The sequence below is a fragment of the Mesoplodon bidens genome (genome assembly GCF_964165515.1).
Source record: "Mesoplodon bidens genome assembly, chromosome: 1".
Taxonomy (NCBI): domain Eukaryota; kingdom Metazoa; phylum Chordata; class Mammalia; order Artiodactyla; family Ziphiidae; genus Mesoplodon; species Mesoplodon bidens.
Window position 1 is genome coordinate 38,342,479 of NC_138176.1, and position 20,602 is coordinate 38,363,080.

Sequence of the window (20,602 nt, forward strand, 5' to 3'; positions counted from 1 at the left end):
TAACTTTTACTGCGGGTGTGTTACGTACGTACCGGACTCCTGCGCCTCATTCATTTTGTCTTCTTCAGCAAGCACAGGAAGTGGACACTATTATTATCGTCGTTTTATAGGTGAAGAAAGGCTCGGAGACTTAAGTAACTTGCCTAAGGTCACGAGCTTTTCAGGAGAGTTGAATCTAGGTCCACCTAACAATAAGAAGCAGCGTTTTAAACACCTTGGGGCCTCAGTTCCCTGTGCTGTGAAATGGGACGGGTTGCATGGCAGAGTCCAGATCCCTGCCAGATACACCTAAGGGAGTCCTTGGATTCCTTTTCCAGAGCTTGCTCTTTGAGCCTGTAGGGGAAAGTTCTTTTTGAGAACACCCGGCCCCCTCTGCTTGCCTAGGGCGGGGGCACGCACTGCAGTTGCCGGGGAGGGTCGGGCCGTCCCAGAGCGAGCTGGCTCGGGTCACGGCGGGCTGATCCATTACATAACCGCGAGGCGGCCCTCCTCCCGCGCGCCCCTCACCCCTCACCCAGCCGCGGCACGTAGAGCGGATCTCAGGGATAAATCCCATTCACCCGCCGGCCAGGGAGTGCACGGCAGAGCTCGGGACGCTGAACTTGCTGGTGCATTTCGGAGGCCGAGCGCCGGGATTTTCCCCGCCACGCTCTCCGCCTCCCGCGCTGCCCGCGGGGCACCCGCCCCGGCACCGCCGGCGCCCCCGCCCAGTCAGCTCCCCGCGCCTCTGACGCGCGGACAGCGGCGCCTGGGGCCCCGGAAGGGGCCACCGCACGGGGACGCGGCACGGTGGGCGCGCCCCGGGGGTATGTCCGTGCGCGCGGCCGTCCGGGCTGCAGAGGTCCACGCGAGGTGAGCACGCAGCGGGGCCCGGCGGGGGCAGGCGGAGAGGGGGGATCTGGGCGGGCTGCGGAGGGCTGGAGGCTGGCCCGCCGGGCTGCCGGGGCGCAGTCTCCCGCCGGTCGCTCTGGCGCCGGGATCCCCAGCGCTCGGGCCCGGGAACCACCTGGCTCACCTTCTGTCCTATCTCCTGCTCGGCCGTGCTGAGGACGCGGTGGCTCAGGTGACCCGGGCATCCTTCGCGGCGCGGCGGCAGGATCTAGGTCTGGGCTGGGCAGAGGTGGCGGAGGGCTCTCCCTTGGCTCCCCGCCGCCCCAGCGCCTCGTGAGACGTGCGGGGAGCCCGCCACCGTAACCCGGTCCCTCGGAGCGCGCGTTGGTTTAGAGGAGAGACACGTGCCCACTTGCCCCGACGGTGCTGGGCCGGCGCTCGGGCAGTTTCTGGGCCGGTGGCTGGAGAGGGAGCGGCTTTGATCCCCATCTCCTGTGTTTTCCAAATACAGACTTCTCGTGCAAGAGAGACCGCCTTTCTTCTGTATTCTGTTTCCAGTGTATCTTATTTATTTCTTTATTTTGAATCTCCCCTCACCCTCAGGTAATAATACTCACAACCTTCAACTGACTTAAATTCTTAGTTGCTTCTTGTCCTCACAGAAAATCAGTGATACCTGTAGTGCAGATACAGCGGAAGGTGTTTGAAGCAAAATTTAAAAGCACGATTCCAGTAAGTCCTAGGGCTCTTTGGTTAGCCTTCGGCTTTCACAACTCAGCATTCTGAATCTCTTGTAACTTTTTTTTCTTTTTCTTTTTTTAGTGTTGAGTTGAATGGGACCTGCCAGGGCACTGGTTCAACCCTTACATTCTTTTTTTTTTTTAAATCATCTTTATTGGAGTATAATTGCTTTACAATGGTGTGTTAGTTTCTGCTGTATAACAAAGTGAATCACAACCAGGACCACTGCCCTGGGGTCAGGCTCACCACGGGTGTCCCTTGATCACTAGGCCACCTTCTCTGGCTCAAACCTCAGGTGCTAGGCTTGCCCACCTGATCTCACGGGTCTGGCTTGTCTCGTCACTTCCTACCTCACATATTTCCAGGCCTGACATCCATGACCCCCACTTCCAGAAAACACACACACACACACGCACACACACACACACACACACACACACACACAGTCTTCTATTTATGTCTTTTATGCTCTTGTACGAAATAAATCTTCTCTGCATTTTGGAAAAATAAAAAAGTGAATCAACTTTACATATACATACATCCCCATATCTCCTCCCTCTTGTCTCCCTACCCAGCGCCTCTAGGTGGACACAAAGCACGGAGTTGATCTCCCTGTGCTATGCGGCTGCTTCCCACTAGCTATCTAGTTTACCCTTGGTAGTGTATATATGTCCATGCCACTCTCTCATACTTCGTCCCAGCTTACCCTTCCCACTCCCCGTGTCCTCAAGTCCATTCTCTATGTCTTCATCTTTATTCCTGTCCTGCCCCTATGTTCTTCAGAACCTTTTTTTTTTTAGATTCCATATATATGTGTTAACATACGGTATTTGTTTTTCTCTTTCTGACTTACTTCACTCTATATGACAGTCTCTAGGTCCATCCACCCCACTACAAATAACTCAATTTCGTTTCTTTTTATGGCTGAGTAATATTCCATTGTATATATGTGCCACATCTTCTTTATCCATTCATCTGTCAATGGACACTTAGGTTGCTTCCATGTCCTGGCTATTGTAAATAGAGCTGCAATGAACATTGTGGTACATGACTCTTTTTGAATTATGCTTTTCTCAGGGTACATGCCCAGTAGTGCAACCCTTCCATTCTTGAAGGGACTCTAATTAGTTTATCTTACCTTTTCTTTGCTGAGAGCTGGGCATTCTGGTGCCCCAGTCAGCTTAACCGTGGAGGAAAGTCTTCAGATCCTCCAAATTTAGAAACACTATGTCCAAGGGTATCGGAGATCACTAGCTTTTTTTTTTTTGGCCGTGTTGGGTCTTCGTTACTGGCTGGCGTGAGCGGGGGCTACTCTTTGCGGTGCGTGGGCTTCTTGCAGTGGCTTCTCTTGTTGCGGAGCACGGGCTATAGGCACGCTTGGTCTTCAGTAGTTGTGGCACACAGGCTCAGTAGTTGTGGCGCATGGGCTTTGTTGCTTCGCAGCATGTGGGATCTTACTGGTCCAGGGCTTGAACCCATGTCCCCTGCATTGGCAGGTGGATTCTTAACCACTGTGCCACCAGGGAAATCCCCCGAGATCACTAGCTTTTCAAATCAACTGCCCCTGCATAGTTTGCTCCCCTCTCCCCCTATAAATGTCATGTCAAACTAAGCCAATGGTGTCTGACCCTCCCAGGGAGTAGTAATTAAGTGACTGGATTTGGTCACTTATAATCACAGGATCTTGGAAATTGTACAGGTTTTTAGAGGTCATCTTGTCAAACTCTTCACCTTACAGCCTGGGAAGCTCAAGTTTCCTGTTAGCAAGGATTGGTTAAGCTCTTTGGTGATGGAGCCAACACCAGAATCCAGGCCCTCTCCTTCCAACTCCGTTCAATTTTCAAAGCATATTGCTTCCAGGCTTTTTGAGCAAAAATGATGACTAGAATCACCTAATCATGTCATTTTCCTGTTCTTATTTTTTATTTATTTATTTTTAAGCTGGTGGGATTCTGAAATAAATAAGAGGTTGATTTAGTCAAACCACCATTGTAGTATAATTTTAAAAAATACAAACCTTAATTTTAAATAACACATTCTTTTTTTTTTTGTGGTACGTGGGCCTCTCACTGTTGTGGCCTCTCCCTCTGTGGCTCCGGGCGCGCAGGCTCAGCGGCCACGGCTCACGGGCCCAGCCGCTCCACGGCATGTTGGATCTTCCCGGACCAGGGCACGAACCCGTGTCCCCTGCATCAGCAGGCAGACTCTCAACCACTGCACCACCAGGGAAGCCCAACACATTCTTAAATACATGTCTTTAAATAATAATACAAAGATGAATATGCGGATACATCCCAGATGAACTTCCAGGAGAAGAAAAGTAATCAAAATCAAAACATATTGATGAAATTTACCCTCATCTCTCTTTGGAGTCTTTTCCGATTCTTACCTCCCTGTGGTGGTGATTGGTTAGAGTTAAAAGTGTGATTTGTGACTTTGGAGCCAGCTTGAGAAAAGTGGATTATATGAAGACAATTTGTGTGTTATGATTAACACCATAACCTATAACAGAGCTGAGAAAGGAATTTTAAACAGACTTATTTAGCATTTTAGCATTACATTGCACATTTTTTATGTCTTTCAATTTACTTTCATTTAATAGGTATTTATTGAGTGCCTACTATGTGCCCAGTGCTGTTCTGGGCACTTGAGGTATGTCAGTGAATAGAACAGAGAACTTTGATCCTGTGGTCCTCAAGTTACAATTAATTCATTAGAATTTTTCCAGGATTTTGTTTGGCAGATAGAAGAGAATTTCAGTTTTGCCTAAAGTAGGGAAATGGATGTAAATATTCCAAATTATCTTCCTTCCAATACTGTGATTCTGCTGATTTTATAATCAGTGAAAAACAAACACAGAAATAAATTCAGTTAAAGTTACTTTAACTATTATGAACTGACATACGTGAACTCTATGTGAATAGAAATTCCCACACTTGGTTATTTTTATGTATGTTCATTCGGAGTCCCTGAAATTACACTTCCTTTAATGCAAGGACATCATTGTGGTGACACTGAATTTAATGAAGCATGGGAGGATTCGTTTTCTCAATCGTGTTGGTGCCCCTGTGTCAGTGTTGCGGACTGTAATTGTATTAGTTTTAAGATGTAGCTTCTTATTTATTTATGAAGATGGTGTTCTGCTTTTATTTTATCTCACTTTACATTTTGTCCCCTGCTCCATATTAATAGGAGACACAGTGTTGTGACTTACTGGTAAATCCGTTACCACAGAGGTTTTTCTTTTTAATCAGACATCGCAGTTTTAAGCATTTTCTAATTTTCTCAATAGCTTTTTCTTCAGAACGGCATGGTTTGCAAGCTCAGGCATGTTTATTGTTTTTAACAAAGGATTATCAAAATGAACTTGGCACTTTTTCATTCGTATACCGCCAAAAAAATGTATTCAGCGCTGCTTTGGGGGTTGTTTATGCATTCCTTACCTAACCCATGGCTTTGCTTTTAAAAATCGCCAATTTGGAAGCTATGTTCTTATGAGTAGTTTCTAGGATATCTAAAAACCCATTCAAGTGGTATAATAATTTAATTGAGAAAAACCAAATCCACACTTGAAGACAATGGGATGTTTTGAGTGCAAAGATTTTTCTCTCTGTTTTTAATTTGTTCTACATCAGAGGACATCAGGAAGTGCCATTATCTAACAATGTCCTATTTGAAAGTGATTTCTGTTGAACACGTGGAGGAGAGTCATGATTTCTGATAGCAGCTAGGCACCCAGAGGAGTTGATTTTCTTCCTTTGCCTACCGCTCAGCCCCATCAGATTCTCATCTTCCTTCCTTACTGCACATTGAAGAAAGAGGTGCATTGCTCTATAGCCAGGTAGGAAGTTACACACCTTTACTTAATCATTTAATCAATGTGCTCATTCATTATTTACTTAATAAATATTTCTTGAACTTCTTATTACAGATTTGCGCAAAGATCGTGTCCCGAGCCCCTCTTTTCCTGTGCTGGTGGCTGTAGGAGATATAAAAACACAAGCAGCCTACAGCCTCATACGGAAGAAACTACATTGTTTAACTAGCTATGTAATACCAGTTATAAGCACTGTAAGAGATAGATAAGTATGTTGGAAATTGAAGGAGAGAGAGCATGTACACACTCAGGGGAGTCAAGGCTTAGGGAAGAATTTATAGAGCAGGACACGTTTGAGCTGATTCTCGAAAGATAAATAGGATGGTAAAGCTTTTATAAAGGCAGGAGGGTATACCTATCTTTATGGGAACACATCCTTGCCTCTTTTGAAGAAGGAGATGTATAGAAGACTTTCTTTGGGGGACAGTTGAGGTTGTGTTGGGTTGTCTAATAGACACTTATCACCTCTACACCCTCTGCATGCATACCGCTCCGTCCTAGGTAACAGAGTATCCTCCAACACTAAAACGGCTCATGGGCTTAACCGGTGCTTAACCGTGTTTCCCTCTGAAACACGAACCCGTTGTTGCTCAGAGCTCAGAGACCACTGTGGCAAATAACTGTCATCATAATAAATGGGTGTACTTTGCTTTTATCAGCTCAGGTGCACGCTTACCGTGGTGTTTGGTCACAGTCTTGTTTATTTTATTAATACTTGCTCTTGTAATTTCGTGATTTAATTAAATATTCCATAAACTGATATAATGGGAGTGCCAAAAAGGAATGCTATTTCTATGAAAACAAAGTTGATGGCCATACAGACTCCTAAAAATAAGCCATATTAAAAAACAATATCAGCAGCTACAACCTGGATGAACCATGAGCACATGTTAAGTGAAAGAAACCAGACACAAAAGACCACACCTTGTGATTCCATTTATATGAAATATCCACAATAGGCAAACACATAGAGACAAAATGTAGATTTGTGGTTGCCAGGGTATGGGGTAGGGGGAATTGAGAATGAAGGCAGTAGGTACAGGGTTTCTTTTTGAGGTGATGGCTGGGTTCTGGAATTAGACAGTAGTCTTGGTTTTACAACATTGTGACAGTACTAAAAACCACTGAATTATATACTTTAAAAGGCTAAATTTTAAAAAAAAATCAACAAACTACTGCTCCCCAGGTATGGAATACAGAGCTATAAAAGATTGGAAACTATAGTAAAAAAAAACTAGGGAGATTTTGCCCTCAGGTTTTTTCACAAGTGCCTTTAAGAAATGGAAGGAGGAAATCTGGGTGAGGTTTAACCAACAAAGGCAACACAGAACTGCAGTCATGACCTGGCACCCAAAGATTAGTGAATGATTTTACTTTTATTTATGTGACTAAAATTGAAATAAAATGTTTGAAACATGATGTATCATCTTTTTGACTCTCTGCTTTTACTGACTTCGATTGCTTCAGTTAAGAGAGCTTTTAATGTTTCAACTTCTTAGGGTACCCTAGCATATCTTGAAAATGGCTCATTTCTCTGGCTCTGGAGAGAAATTCCATGTTTATGAGCCTCTCTTATGGATGTAATATTAGTCCCTTATGATTGTAGAGGAGGCCGGAACCCAGTTTTCAGTCTTCTAAATCACCATAAAAAATCACAACCCGTTTTTCCCCAAGCTGTCTTATGGCTCCCTGGTTCATATATGTAAACAAAGTAGCAACATAAAATCTTAACTCTACCAATACGTCATCACTTGTAGACTTTATAAATTTCAAAATATTTCTGGGCACAATTCACCATTTTCTGGTTTACTTAACATATTACAGGTTAAGGCCACAATTACTTATTTTGTAATTCTACTTTTTTTTGATGAAATACTTTCCATGGAAGTAAGCTCATATTTATCTACCCAAACCAGTTGTATTTCTTGAAATAGCAATTTCAGTTCTCTAAACCTGTATCAAAACAACGACATTCACAGCCCATGAAGGAACGACCAAAAAAAGAAAAAACCCCAAACCCACACTCACAACAAAGTTAGATCTGCTTTAAAGGAGAAGGGAATGCAACCTCTTCGGTCAGATATGGGTCAACAAGACAACTAGCAGAAAGCAGCCTTACCCATCATTATTAACTAGTCATGAGCCAGGGGAGCCCAACTCACAGGCATCACTGCTATCAAAAAGGAATGGTTTGTTCATGTTGGTGTTTGACAACTGAGTTGATCAGTTGATGCAAGACTATATCAATGGCTCTCAAGCCTGGTGATACATTAGAATAACCTGGGGAAGGAAGGGAAACTACTGGTGCCAAAAGCCACCCTCAGAAATTCTGATTCAGTAGCTCTGGGACAGATCCAGGGCATCAGGAATTTTTAAAGCTCCCCTGGTGAATCTCATGTGCAGCCAGGGTTGAGAGCCACCAATCTATATAACACTTAATCATTTTATGCTTTTTCAGAATAAATGTTATTGAAACAAATCACTGTTATAGTGTCTTTTTTGCATTGAAAAAATTAAACACGATATTGGATTTTTGTAATTTCTCTATACAGTGTCCACTAAGTAAATGGGAAGCTTTTCTAAGGGTTAAGTGAATTTCCACTCATTTTTTACCCCCTGTGAGATTCACTGAGCTTATGTGTGTACAGTATCAAAGTAACCAAAGCAACCAAATCTGGTATCATGACCGTCAACCAACCAATCAGTTTCCCACCTTGTTTCATGTTTTTGATGATTGTGGTGTCATATAGGTCTGTTTCTTGAGGACAGTAAGTTGGGGTTTTCCTGTACAACAATGTGTTTCCTCTATAATAACTTACAGATATGTCCTTATTTATTATGTGTTTTCTTAAGTTGACTGAGTTGTTAATCCTAATGCTCAAATTTGCCTCTTAAATAAAATAAATCCTTAAATAAAAGGATACTTTTCCTTTTATTTAATTGTACCAAATTGATTTCGAAAATATAGGACTTTATATAAGAAAGATATTATAATAAAGATAGGAGTTTAAACTTGGCCTTGTGTGACTTAAACAAAATATGACTAATTTTAGGTTTTTCCTTGTCATTGGGATTTACTGTCTTTGAGAAAATGTGGTGAAGTGGTTGACATAGGACCTGAAAAAGACCAATCTAGCTCTTGCTACTCAGAACCAACTTTATTTTTAGTGACATTTGTTCTTTTATTTATTTATTTATTCATTTATTTATTATTGAAGTATAGATAATTTACAATGTTGTATTGTTGAATCAGCAAAGTGATTCAGTTATACACACACACACACACACACACACACATTCTTTTTCAGATTCTTTTCCGTTATAGGTTATTACAAAATAGTGAGTATAGTTCCTTCCCTGTGTTGTACTGTAGGTCCTTGTTGGTTACCTATTTTATATATAGTGTGCATCTGTTAATATGCATGGAAATTCTCATGCATGGTTACCAGTTAGCTTTCCCAAACTGTGCTTAAGCTGTTAATTTTTGTTTTGAAAATAGCACCTTCATGGATCTTGACCAGTAGTTTTTGAACTATGTTTTGCAGATTTCTGAGAGTTTCAAGGAGCCTCAGGGGCTGTTCCGGGGCATGGGGACAATGTGGGCAGGAAGAGTCCAGCGTCCAGCTTAGGGTTCCTTTCGGTGGTTTTTTCTGCAACCTGAGCAGGTGGGCTATTCTTGATTTCACATTTTGGGTTTCCAAGTAAGATTTTATTTGAACAAAGGATTTCTTGACAAAAACAAGTTTGTAAATGCCTAGGCCACATGTTTCTAAGTTTCTGCTTTTCTTTCCCTGCCAAATTTGGTTTATGTGGTTCTGGTAGCTCCTAATTATTTCTAGCTGCTACTGTGCATCTGTGTTGAAAAAAGCATGGGAAGACTTGGGGTCTTATTAACTTTATATCCTTCATGCTTGTGGGGAGAGAGAGCCAAATGAGCAGTTAAATATTCTGGGCAAGAAATATAGATTGGTAGTCATCAGCATAGAGACTCAGTTTAAGTTGTGTGTGTGTGTGTGTAAGTGTAATTACCCATGGGGAGTGTTTATAGAGAGTGTAATGGGTCAAAGATAAAATGCCGAGGAGTAGCTGTGCTAGGTCAGGTACCCTCTTCTGTACTCACGTTAACCCAGTACACATTGGTCAGTGATGTTTCCTTTTTATATTTTAATTTGCTGTTTCCCCACATATGCTCGTGCATAACTGTTGGAAGAGTTGGAACACGAGTGTATATGTGGGTGGGTGAGGTAGCCTGGTAGGGTCAGAGCACAGGGTGTGGGAACCAGCCAAGGAAGTTCTCCCACTCTTCAAAAATCCTATATCCTGAACAAAACTATAGGGCTTCTTCCATACGCATATTGAGGTGCAGAATGAGAAGATAAACTTGAGTGGTTAGCTAGTGGATTTGGCAGTGTAGACAGCCATTGTGGTATTTTTGGCATAAAATGATTTAAGAAGTATTGTGGTTTCTTGACTTTTAAAAGCCAGATATCTCCCCCATGTCTTTGTTCTCTCTTTTGTAATCAGAGCAGTGACTGTCAGGTTCTGGTTGTAATCCCAGTGAACCCAGGGGTAAGGTCCATTCCACCAGGGTCCAAGCTTCATTTCGTTTCACTGACACAGACCCTGCCCTCCATGCTGGCTAGCTATTTGGCAACTTTAGTTACAAGGCTTACCAGGCAACAGTGAGAACTTAATTAAAAAACTCATAAATATCTTAGAAAAAGTCAAAGTATGTGGGTAAAGAATAAATAAATGGATATAAATAAGATACTGTCAAAAATATTTTACTTACTAGTAAGGGTGTTCCAATGATAAAGGGACTGGTCATTGTATCAAAAATTAAGCCCCACATATTTTCCTCTTCTTTTTACTTCTTTTTAAATTTTTTTTCTTGAAATATAGTTGATTTACAATGTTGTATTAGTTTCAGATGTACAGCAAAGTGATTCAGTTATACATATTCATATAAATGTATATATCCTTTTTACATTATCTTCTACTATGGGTTATTCCTTTTTACTTCTTTAGGTTGACTTCTTTGATTATCTTCCACATTCAAATAAAATAAAATATAGCCAACCATATATTCTAATTTAAAAAAAAATATTTATTTGGCTGCACCAGGTCTTAGTTGTGGCACATGGGATCTTCGTTGCAGCATGCGAGATCTTTAGTTGTGGCATGAGGGATCTTTAGTTGCGGCATGTGGGATCTAGTTCTCTGACCAGGGATCGAACCCAGGCCCCCTGCCTTGGGAGCACAGAGTCTTAACCACTAGACCACCAGGGAAGTCCTATATATTCTAATTTTATTAGAAATGAAGGTCTAACTAAAATTTCAAATGACATTGAGTCATTTGATCCCCCAAATTGGCATCTCAGAAGTGTCCTGGCACATTCTGCTTTCTTTATAAATTCTTGCATAATAGTATACCTAATTGGTTCCAAAGACAGGTTACTGTATATTACGGTAAAATTTCAGTTTAGCCTGTTATAGTTTTAATAATCTTAAATAGTCTTTTCTGGGGAAGAGACATTTGATGAAAGACAATTAATTACCTTTAAAGTCCCTAATTAAAAAATACTGTGGGGGCTTCCCTGGTGGCGCAGTGGTTGAGAGTCCACCTGCCAATGCATGGGACACGGGTTCGTGCCCCAGTCCGGGAAGATCCCACATGCCGTGGAGTGGCTAGGTCCATGAGCCATGGCCGCTGAGCCTGCGCGTCCGGAGCCTGTGCTCCACAACGGGAGAGGCCACAACAGTGAGAGGCCCGCGTACCGCAAAAAAAAAAAAAAAAAAAAAAAAAGATAATGCCCCTCCTGCAAAAGTCATAGTTGCGAGTAGACCGTATATGATATAAATAGTGTTCTCTGCCTATATGTTTCCCCAAGTAATTTTAAAGACTAATGTGTCATGTATGATATTAGGAAAAAGCAAAGAGTGGGACCACCCCTGCCCTGGAAGAACCCATTAACAGACTGACCACATAGTGTGACCAGGACTGTGGAGGCGGGGACGGGGATAGAGTCCAGCGGCAGCAACTAAATCGTTTAGAACAACGCTGTGAAGTGGGTAGACAGTGGAGACATGGTTACACAGCAAGTCAATGGGAGAGCCTGGATTTCAACCCAAATCTTTCTATGTCCAAATTGCATATTTTAGATTTGCTTTTCTTGGTTTTTTTTTTCCAGATTTGCATTCTCAAAATCACCTCTGGAATAATTTAGACTTTACAGAAGGGAATAAAGGGCATGCTGCTTCCCCACGCACCCCCTCTTCTCCCATGCTCGAGGTTTACACTGCTAACAGTTTGGTGGGTGTGCCCCCTGGCCACCTTCTCTTCATGTACAAATCACCTAAAGGAGCCAGGCATGCCTGTCTCCAGCCAGACAGAACTGCTGAGAGGGCAGAGGTGGGGCTCAGGAACGCATTGTCCTCTCCGGGATGTACCTGGGTGAGGCTGCTGGAGGGCTGGGCTCTGGGAACCCAGGTACTCCCAGGTTTAGCAGCAACGGAGTGTCCTGGCAGCCAACTCTTCTGAGAAAGGAGAGCTATCTGTGCTGCTCTGGCTTTCTGCCTTGCTCTGTCCTGCCTTGCCCAAGCAGAGAGCAGAGCCCCTGACAGTAAGAGGTGGGGAGGACGGCCCGGGCTGCCTCTGCTCATCTCTGTTTTTCCAGCGCCTGCATGTATTGGTGCTCAGCTACTGTTGCATGAAAGAATGAAGATGCCCTAGCCCTGGCCCTGTAGGCAAATCATCGAGTGACTTTGGGCAAGTCACTTGAACATCAGAAGATTCTAGTCTCAGTTTCCCCGAGTCTAAGGTACACTATTTTTCCTTCTCATTTTAATGTTTCTGAAATAAGATGTGATCAGCAGTAGATGCATATATTTAATATCCTGGAGTTTCTTAATTTTTCCTTTTTCCTGAAAAGTTGTTGGTTGTTTTTTGTTGTTTTTTTTTTTTGCGGTTCGCGGGCCTCTCCCATTGCGGAGCACAGGCTCCGGACACGCAGGCCCAGCGGCCATGGCTCACGGGCCCAGCCGCTCCGCGGCATGTGGGATCCTCCCAGACTGGGGCACGAACCCGTGTCCCCTGCATTGGCAGGTGGACTCTCAACCACTGCGCCACCAGGGAAGCCTGAAAAGTTGTTTTTAAGTCCATGAGGTAACTTACAATTTCTGTTATTTTAGGGTTGTGGGAATGTGGTAATCAATCCCTTGAGGAGTGGTTTGGAGAATGGGTAATGCCTAATAACTCACTTTGTGAATGGTAAAGTTCTGTATAAATATGAAAGATCAGAAAACTGCCCAACTACCTCTGCAGGGTTATTTCTTAGAGACGCTTAGACAGGGACGTGAGAGTCTTCTGTTCAATAAAGCTGGTGTTCTAGGTTATGAGAATGTACATTTCTAATCTCCCCATTCTCCCAATAGAACTTAATAAGCTATTTTCATTTTGAATTAAAAAAAAAAGAACATGGCTCTTAAACATTTGAATTTTTCTTGAGTTAGGCCTCAGCAAGAACTGTTGGCCTGTCATGGATTTAGTGGATTCCTGGCCATTATTGGAAGTATCACATTGGCCACAGAACTGTTGTAACTTGAACAGAATGTTAATCCAAAAAAGTGCTGTGTTTCAAATGGGAAATTACAGTGCCACTTTGTTCCTATGATATGCCAGGTAATGAGGGGATTAAAAACAATTACTCACACTGTTGACCTAAAACAAATAGACTGCCAGATGTTTCTCTAGCAAAGATGGGTTTAATTCCGGATCAGCAGAGAATTGCAGTTTGGGGTCTGCAACCATGGTGAGCCACGTGCAAGTCCCTTCACAACCAGGGAAGGAGAACTCTTCTTTAGAGGGGAAAAGGAAGTTGGCAGGGTTCTAGTAAACAGAGTCCATGGCCTTTCACTGGCTGAGCTGTTGCCAGGAAAGGAGTCTTCCTTCTTGCTGTTGAGCTCTGTTACCATCACAGGGCATAAGTGCTCTCCTTTCTGGTCTCCTGACTCTTTAATTGAGGTTTCCGTTTATCAGTTTTTTACAAGACTCTATTCCTCTCCAGGTGGAGTTCAGTTTGGAGAGCCTTCAAATGGTGAAGGTTAGGCACTGAGCTAAAATTTCCCTTTCCAGCTCAATTCAACCAATTTGCCACAATAACTAGTGTGAAGGAGTTTACGATCTGGTAGGAAACAAGGTGGACATTTGTTTTGGTAAAAACAAGGTGCTAAGCAAATAACCAGTGGAAACAAGATCACAGAGGGAATATTGTTATTCATACAAGCAATTGTATTAGTTGCTTAGAATATCCATTTACAAGCCAGTGGTCTGTCATGGCACTTAACCAGGGGTTGCAAAATCAGAGGTCTTTGGGGCTCAAGTGTGAAGTAGCCGAGTTGTGACATAGTAGGGTGGGTCTGGGCTATACAACTGAGGAGAACATGTAAAGGTTCATTCTCTCACAATCCATCAGATACTTGAGTTCTGTTCTTAGTGTCAGGGATGTATCAGTGAACAAAAGAGACAAAAGTCCCTGCCCTGAAGTTTACATTCTAATTTGTTGCTGCCTTGAAAAACAAATAATTAGGCCAGTTAGAATTATCTCTAGAGTATAAATAAATGAATAAGATGCATTGATGTGTTCCTGTGAATAAATTGCACAGGTTTCAGTTTTGTTAGCTTTTAGCCCTTTGTCACATAGCTAGCTAATATGTCTGGATAAGCGAGATTCTTGTGATTATAATATATAAGTCAAGGTAGCTTCTTCTTGGCATTCTGCTTGGTCTTTTGCCTTAATTTGCCAAATAACTGCAATTATAAAATATTATTGGCTCTACAAGGCAGCACCTAGTTTATTTAATTTTAATTTTAATTGAAAGTAAAGCATTGTGGAAAATCCCATCTCTCATTGTATTGATTGTGATGACTTTCTGAGGTTAACTCATGATGGCTGAGTGCAGTTTATGACTGCCCTAGTCAGTGGATCCCATGGCCGGGGCCAGAGAGCTGTGAGCTGAGCTGGGGACTCCCCCAGGAAGCCATTCTATGGGGAGTAGGGCTCTTGCAGGCCTGGTTTTCTGCAGGGCTTTCTGCAGAGTGACTGATGAGGTCACTAGAATAACAAGCCTGGGAGCTTGGACCTGGGAAACCATGTGCCTTTTCTTTGACCTTCTTGTGGGAATATGGGGATAAGAAGCATTTGTGACTGCACTTATTTTCAGTTTCCACAAATAGAACTTCTGCTGGGCCTGTAAAGTGAAGCAAAATTGATAATTTCAGAGAGAGAAAATGCAGGCTGCCGGCAGGGATTCGAGCCCTCTGACTCTGACTGTTCTGTTAAGTCGGTAGTGCCCAGGGGGACTGTTTTTTAGCAAATTAATAGGTATTAGAGATGTGAATGTTTGTGGCCTAGACTCCTGTTTCAGGAGCTTCCTGGCATGTGCACCCAGGAGCTCCTGCCTTCTCCTCTATGTCGAGGGTGCTGCATTGAGCCGGGACACAGCAATTCTGCCAAGCCAGGGGCTCAGCATTCTCAACCTGGGGGAGCCTGAGAGTGCTGACAGGTCATGAGTATTACAGCAGTGGTCTTGGGTTGTCATAATGAATCTGTGTACCCTCAAGTAATCACATCATCCAATGAAGTTGCTGCCAGACACCTACGGGGTATCTTTACATTTACACAAAGTCCAGTGGGCACTTTTAAGGATGCAATGTTTGTGTGCCCCCCCAATTCATATGTTGAAGCCCTAACCCCCAATGTGATAGTCTTAGAAGGTAGGGCCGGGACTTCTCTGGTGGCACAGTGGTTAAGAATCCGCCTGCCAATGCAGGGGACACGGGTTCGAGCCCTGGTCTGGGAAGATCCCACACGCCGTGGAGCAACTAAGCCCACACTCCATAGCTGCTGAGCCTGCGCTCTAGAGCCCGTGAACCACAACTACTGAGCCCACATGCCACAACTACTGAAGCCCGCACGCCTAGAGCTCATGCTCTGCAACAAGAGAAAACCACAACAATGAGAAACCCACGCACCGCAACGAAGAGTTGCCCCTGCTCGCCGCAACTAGAGAAAGCCCACGCGCAGCAACGAAGACCCAACGCAGCCAAAAATAAATAAATAAATTAATTAATTTAAAAAAAAAAGAAGGTAGGGCCTTTGGGAGGTATTAGGCTTAGATGAGGTCATGAGGGTGGAACCCTGTGACAGGATTAGTTTCCTTATAAGAAGAAGAAGAGGGCTTCCCTGGTGGTGCAGTGGTTGGGAGTCCGCATGCCGATGCAGGGGACACGGGTTCGTGCCCCGGTCTGGGAAGATCCCACATGCCGTGGAGCGGCTGGGCCCGTGAGCCATGGCCGCTGAGCCTGCGCGTCCGGAGCCTGTGCTCTACAACGGGAGAGGCCACAACAGTGAGAGGCCCGCGTACCGCAAAAAAAAAAAAAGAAGAAGGAGAGAGAAATACCTCTCTCTCCATATACACACCAAGAAGAGGCCACGTGAGCACATAGCAAGAAGGCAGCTCTCTGCAAGCCAGGCAGAGAGCTCTCACCAGAAACCAACCAGGCTGGCACCCTGATCTTGGACTTCCAGACTCCAGAACTGTGGGAGAATAACTGTTTGCTGTTTCAGCCACCCAGTCTGGGGTATTTTGTTGTGACAACCCGAGTGGGCTAAGACAGGCTCAGTACCTCTTCAGCAGGGTTGCAGTACTGTTCCTTTCTTCTTTGACTTCAGTGACCCCAGGCTCTCTTGGACTTCTTGCCTTTCTCAATTTCGTTGCAGCCTCCTCTTCTTATCCTCTCCTAAAATTCAGGGTTCTTCGAAGTCCCCCTCTCTCTCCTTCTCTACCCACCCTCAGGCCACCTGGTTTCTCATTTCGTAGTCTGGGGACCAGCATAGGCCTCACTCACCAGCTTATCAGACATGAAAATCTCAGTCTCCCTCCAGACGTGCTGAATTGACTCTGCCATTAACAGGGGACACCCACAGAGTCTGAAAGTCCTGCTTTTAAAGGTCTTTGTGATCAACTGTGTGCTCTGACCTCCAAGTGTATATTTGATCTGCACACCAGATCTCTCTCCTAGGCTCTAGACCAGTTTATCCGACAGAACCTCTGGACTGTCCACTTCCGGGTCCCATAGGGGTATTGAACTTTACCAGTCCAGAGCCTGGCTCCTCTTTTCCCAATTATGCTCTCTCTCCTTTGGGCAACCAACAAAAGATAGGGTCTGTTCAGAAACTTTTGCTTTAGAACTCCCATATTACTCCATACTCCTGGTTACATGGTTTCTTTGGGGTTAGTCAGGGCTAACTGGTCTGGCTGACCCATTGTTCAGCTGGCCTCTCCTCTGAGTAATTGGCGCCTTTATCCACCTCTTGTTAAGTATTTTGAATCTTGCCCATGGTGTCATGTTCAGTTAGTAACATTTCTAACTTTTTTCCTCAGTAGTAAGTTTGAAAGTGTACAAGTACTGGGACTTCCCTGGCAGTCCAGTGGTTAGGACTCCACACTTCCACTGCAGGGGCCATGGGTTCAATCCCTGGTTGGGGAACTCAGATCCCGCATGCCGTGCAATGCGGCCAAAAAAAAAAAAAAAAAGTGTACAAGTACTGAATAAATATTTAAAATTAAGTATTAATCATTATCTTTGTTATTAATTATTAATATATTACAGGGAAAGTAGTTAATAAATATTTTTTAATGGTGTGGAAATTTTGCTGACTGAAGTGCAAGATTTTCAGAATATTTGTGAATGACCTTAATGAGTCCAAAAGAAAGATCATCAGGAATGTAGTGTGACCTGATATGTCACATGATTGAATCATACAGTGTCTTTTGGGGAGAGAAAAATCAGAGGCAGCCTAATTGTCCACTAGTAGAGGATTGGTGAACCCAATTATGGTGCATTCATACAGTAAAATACTTTGCAACCATGTCTAAATGATCAGACAGAGTACCTTTATTAACAGCCATGGTATCAAATGAAGCAAAAACAGCAAATTACAGATAGGATCATCATGGTGTTTCTTTTTAAATTTTGGTAAAAAAATACAAAATGTAAAATTTACCAGTTTAGCCATTTTTAAGAGTATAGTTCTAAAGACTCTGCAAAAGAATATATATATGTATATATATATGTGTGTATGTGTGTGTGTGTGTGTGTATAACTGAATCACTTTGCTGTACACCCAAAACTAGCACAACTTTGTAAATCCACTATACTTCAATAAACAGAAGAGTATAGTTCTGTGACATTAAAGTACATTCACACTGTTGTGCAACTATCATCACCATCTATCTCCAGGACATTTTTTAAAATTTATTTATTTATTTATTTTTGGCTGCATTGGGTCTTTGTTGCAGTGCATGGGCTTCTCACCGCCGTGGCTTCTCTTATTGCAGAGCACGGGCTCTAGGCATATGGGCTTCAGTAGTTGTGGCATGCAGGCTCAGTAGTTGTGGCACGTGGGCTTAGTTGCTCCGTGGCATGTGGGATCTTCCGGGACCAGGGCTCGAACCTGTGTGCCCTGCATTGACAGGTGGACTCTTAACCACTGCGCCACCAGGGCAGTCCCTCCAGAACATTTTTTATCATCTCAAACTGAAACTCCATACCCATTAAACAATAACTCCCCATTCTCCCTCCCCCAGCCCTTGGCAACCACTATTCTCATTTTGTCTCTATGAATTTGACCACTCTAGGTACCTCACATAAGTGGAATCACACAGTATTTGTACCTCTGTGACTGGCTTATTTCACTTCATATAATGTCTTCAAGGTTCATCTGAGATGTACCATGGGTCAGAATTTCCTCTTTAAGGCTGAATAGTATTTCACTGTGTACATATGCCACATTTTGTTTATCCATTCATCTGGACACTTGGGTTGCTTCTATCTTTTGGCTATTGTGAATAATACTGCTATGAACGTGGATGTACGAATATCTGTTCAAGTCCCTGTTTTCATTTATTTTGGGTATATACCCAGAAGTGGAATTGCTGGATCATACGGTAATTCTATATATTTTTAATTTTTTGAGGAACCATCATCCTGTTTTCCATAGTTGCTGCACTCTTGTACATTCCCACCAGCAATACACAAGGATTCCAATTTCTCCACATCCTTACTAACACTTGCTAAATTTTTTGTTTTTGTTTTCAATAGTAGAGATGGTAATGGGTGTGAATTCTCAGTCTTGTTTTTTTAAAATGTATTTACATACATATATAATATAAAAAAACTCAAAGGATTTATTCCAAATAAAAACAGTGCCTATTAGTTGGCAGGATGTAGCTGATTTTTATTATTGTCTTCTTGCTCTATTCTCTCCTTTTTCCACATTAAGCATGTATAATATGTGTAATTAAAAATGCTTGAGGGCTTCCCTGATGGCGCAGTGGTTGAGAGTCTGCCTGACGATGCAGGGGACACGGGTTCATGCCCCAGTCCAGGAAGATCCCATATGCCGCAGAGTGGCTGGGCCTGTGAGCCATGGCCACTGGGCCTGTGCGTCCGGAGCCTGTGCTCTGCAACGGGAGAGGCCACAACAGTGAGAGGCCCGCGTACCGCAAAAAAAAATGCTTGAAACTCAGAATCAAGCTGTATGAATTCAGAGGTTGACAGTACCTCCCGTTTGCCCTTGACTGTGAAGCCTTCACGTGAGTCCTCCTACTTGATGACTTTGGACCTGATGCTGCCCCTGTTGCATTGCCACTGTCCATGGTGGAGGCCGTCCACAGATGCTCCAGTGCTGGAGGCCCGGCTGCCACACATTCCTCTGCCTGGTGAAGCAGAAACAGGGCTTCTTGGCAGTGGATTAGACTACAGACATTGTTATAACCAGGCCTCAGCATGTGGCTTTCTGCTGCCCAAGTGCATCTTCCTCCCTCATTTTGATTTTTAGCACAAAGAAATCTCCTTTTTAGGTATGTTTACTCAGCAAGGTTTTGACTGGTCATCTTGGTTGATTACAAATGAAAGGGAAGGCTGCTTTCTTCCTATTCTGTGAAATTATATATTTTGTAATTTTCCAAAGAGCTTTATGGCTCATAGCAAGTGCCTATGTCAGCTTAAAAAGCAGTAAAGCTTGCACATGTACCAATTCAGAAAGAGTTGGAAGGAATCCTTTCATGGAGCAAATTACTACTACCTTTATGAAAATCAGGCTTGTCCAGTTTACAACAATATAATTTATTTCTTTTTTTTTCCTCCAGTTACTATATTTGATCACCTACAGGGTAAAAGGGCGGGTTACAAAGTATGTTTTTGGTTTTTGGGTTTTTTTTTTTTTCTTCTGTGGTACACAGGCCTCTCACTGTTGTGGCCTCTCCCGTGGCAGAGCACAGGCTCCGGACGCGCAGGCTCAGCGGCCATGGCTCACGGGCCCAGCCGCTCCGCGGCATGTGGGATGTTCCCAGACTGGGGCACGAACCCGTGTCCCCTGCATCAGCAGGGGACTCTCAACCACTGTGCCACCAGGGAAGCCCTGGGGTTTTTTTTTTAGGGATAGAGAGAGTGATGAACCAGGGGACAGGTGATAAGGAAAGGCACTAGTTAAGGGCCTCTTTACAAGTGATTGACTGTTTTAATCAATTATCAGTGACCTCTTATGGGAGATTTTTTAATGTTTGGTTTGTTTTCTCTTGACAAGATGATTCTGGCTGCCTACTCTGAGGGCCAAGAATTTGCAGCAAAGTCAGAGAGACTGTTGGAATGGTCCCAACTTGAGCTGTTAGGACTTGTGCTGGTTTTGTGTGGATATAAGAAAGAGAGGCAAGGACATATATACACTACCAAACGTAGGGTAGATAGCTAGTGGGAAGCAGCCGCATAGCACAGGGAGATCAGCTCGGTGCTTTGTGACCGCCTGGAGGGGTGAGATTGGGAGGGTGGGAGGGAGGGAGATGCAAGAGGGAAGGGATATGGGAACAGATGTATATATATAACTGATTCACTTTGTTATAAAGCAGAAACTAATACACCATGTGAAGCAATTATACTCCAATAAAGTTGTAAAAAAAAAAAAAAGAAAGAAACAGTGGTAAGATGTGATGACTAAATTTGGGGCCTCATAGAGCTGGAAGCATGTGACGCTGAGGACAGATTGTGTATCTGGGAGGCACAAGAGTGATTCCACTTCTTAATCACACTAC

The 20,602-nt window shown here is 43.5% G+C and overlaps 1 protein-coding gene across 1 annotated transcript in view; it reads left to right on the forward strand.

The window, feature by feature from the left end:
- The first annotated feature begins 614 nt into the window (after positions 1-614).
- The window catches only part of SLC16A12 (solute carrier family 16 member 12), a 91,071-nt gene continuing 71,083 nt past the window's right edge, over positions 615-20,602 (forward strand). Inside the window, exon 1 of the mRNA XM_081251777.1 lies at positions 615-852. The gene's annotated coding sequence lies outside the window, so the exon portion shown is untranslated. The remainder of the gene's footprint in view (positions 853-20,602) is intronic.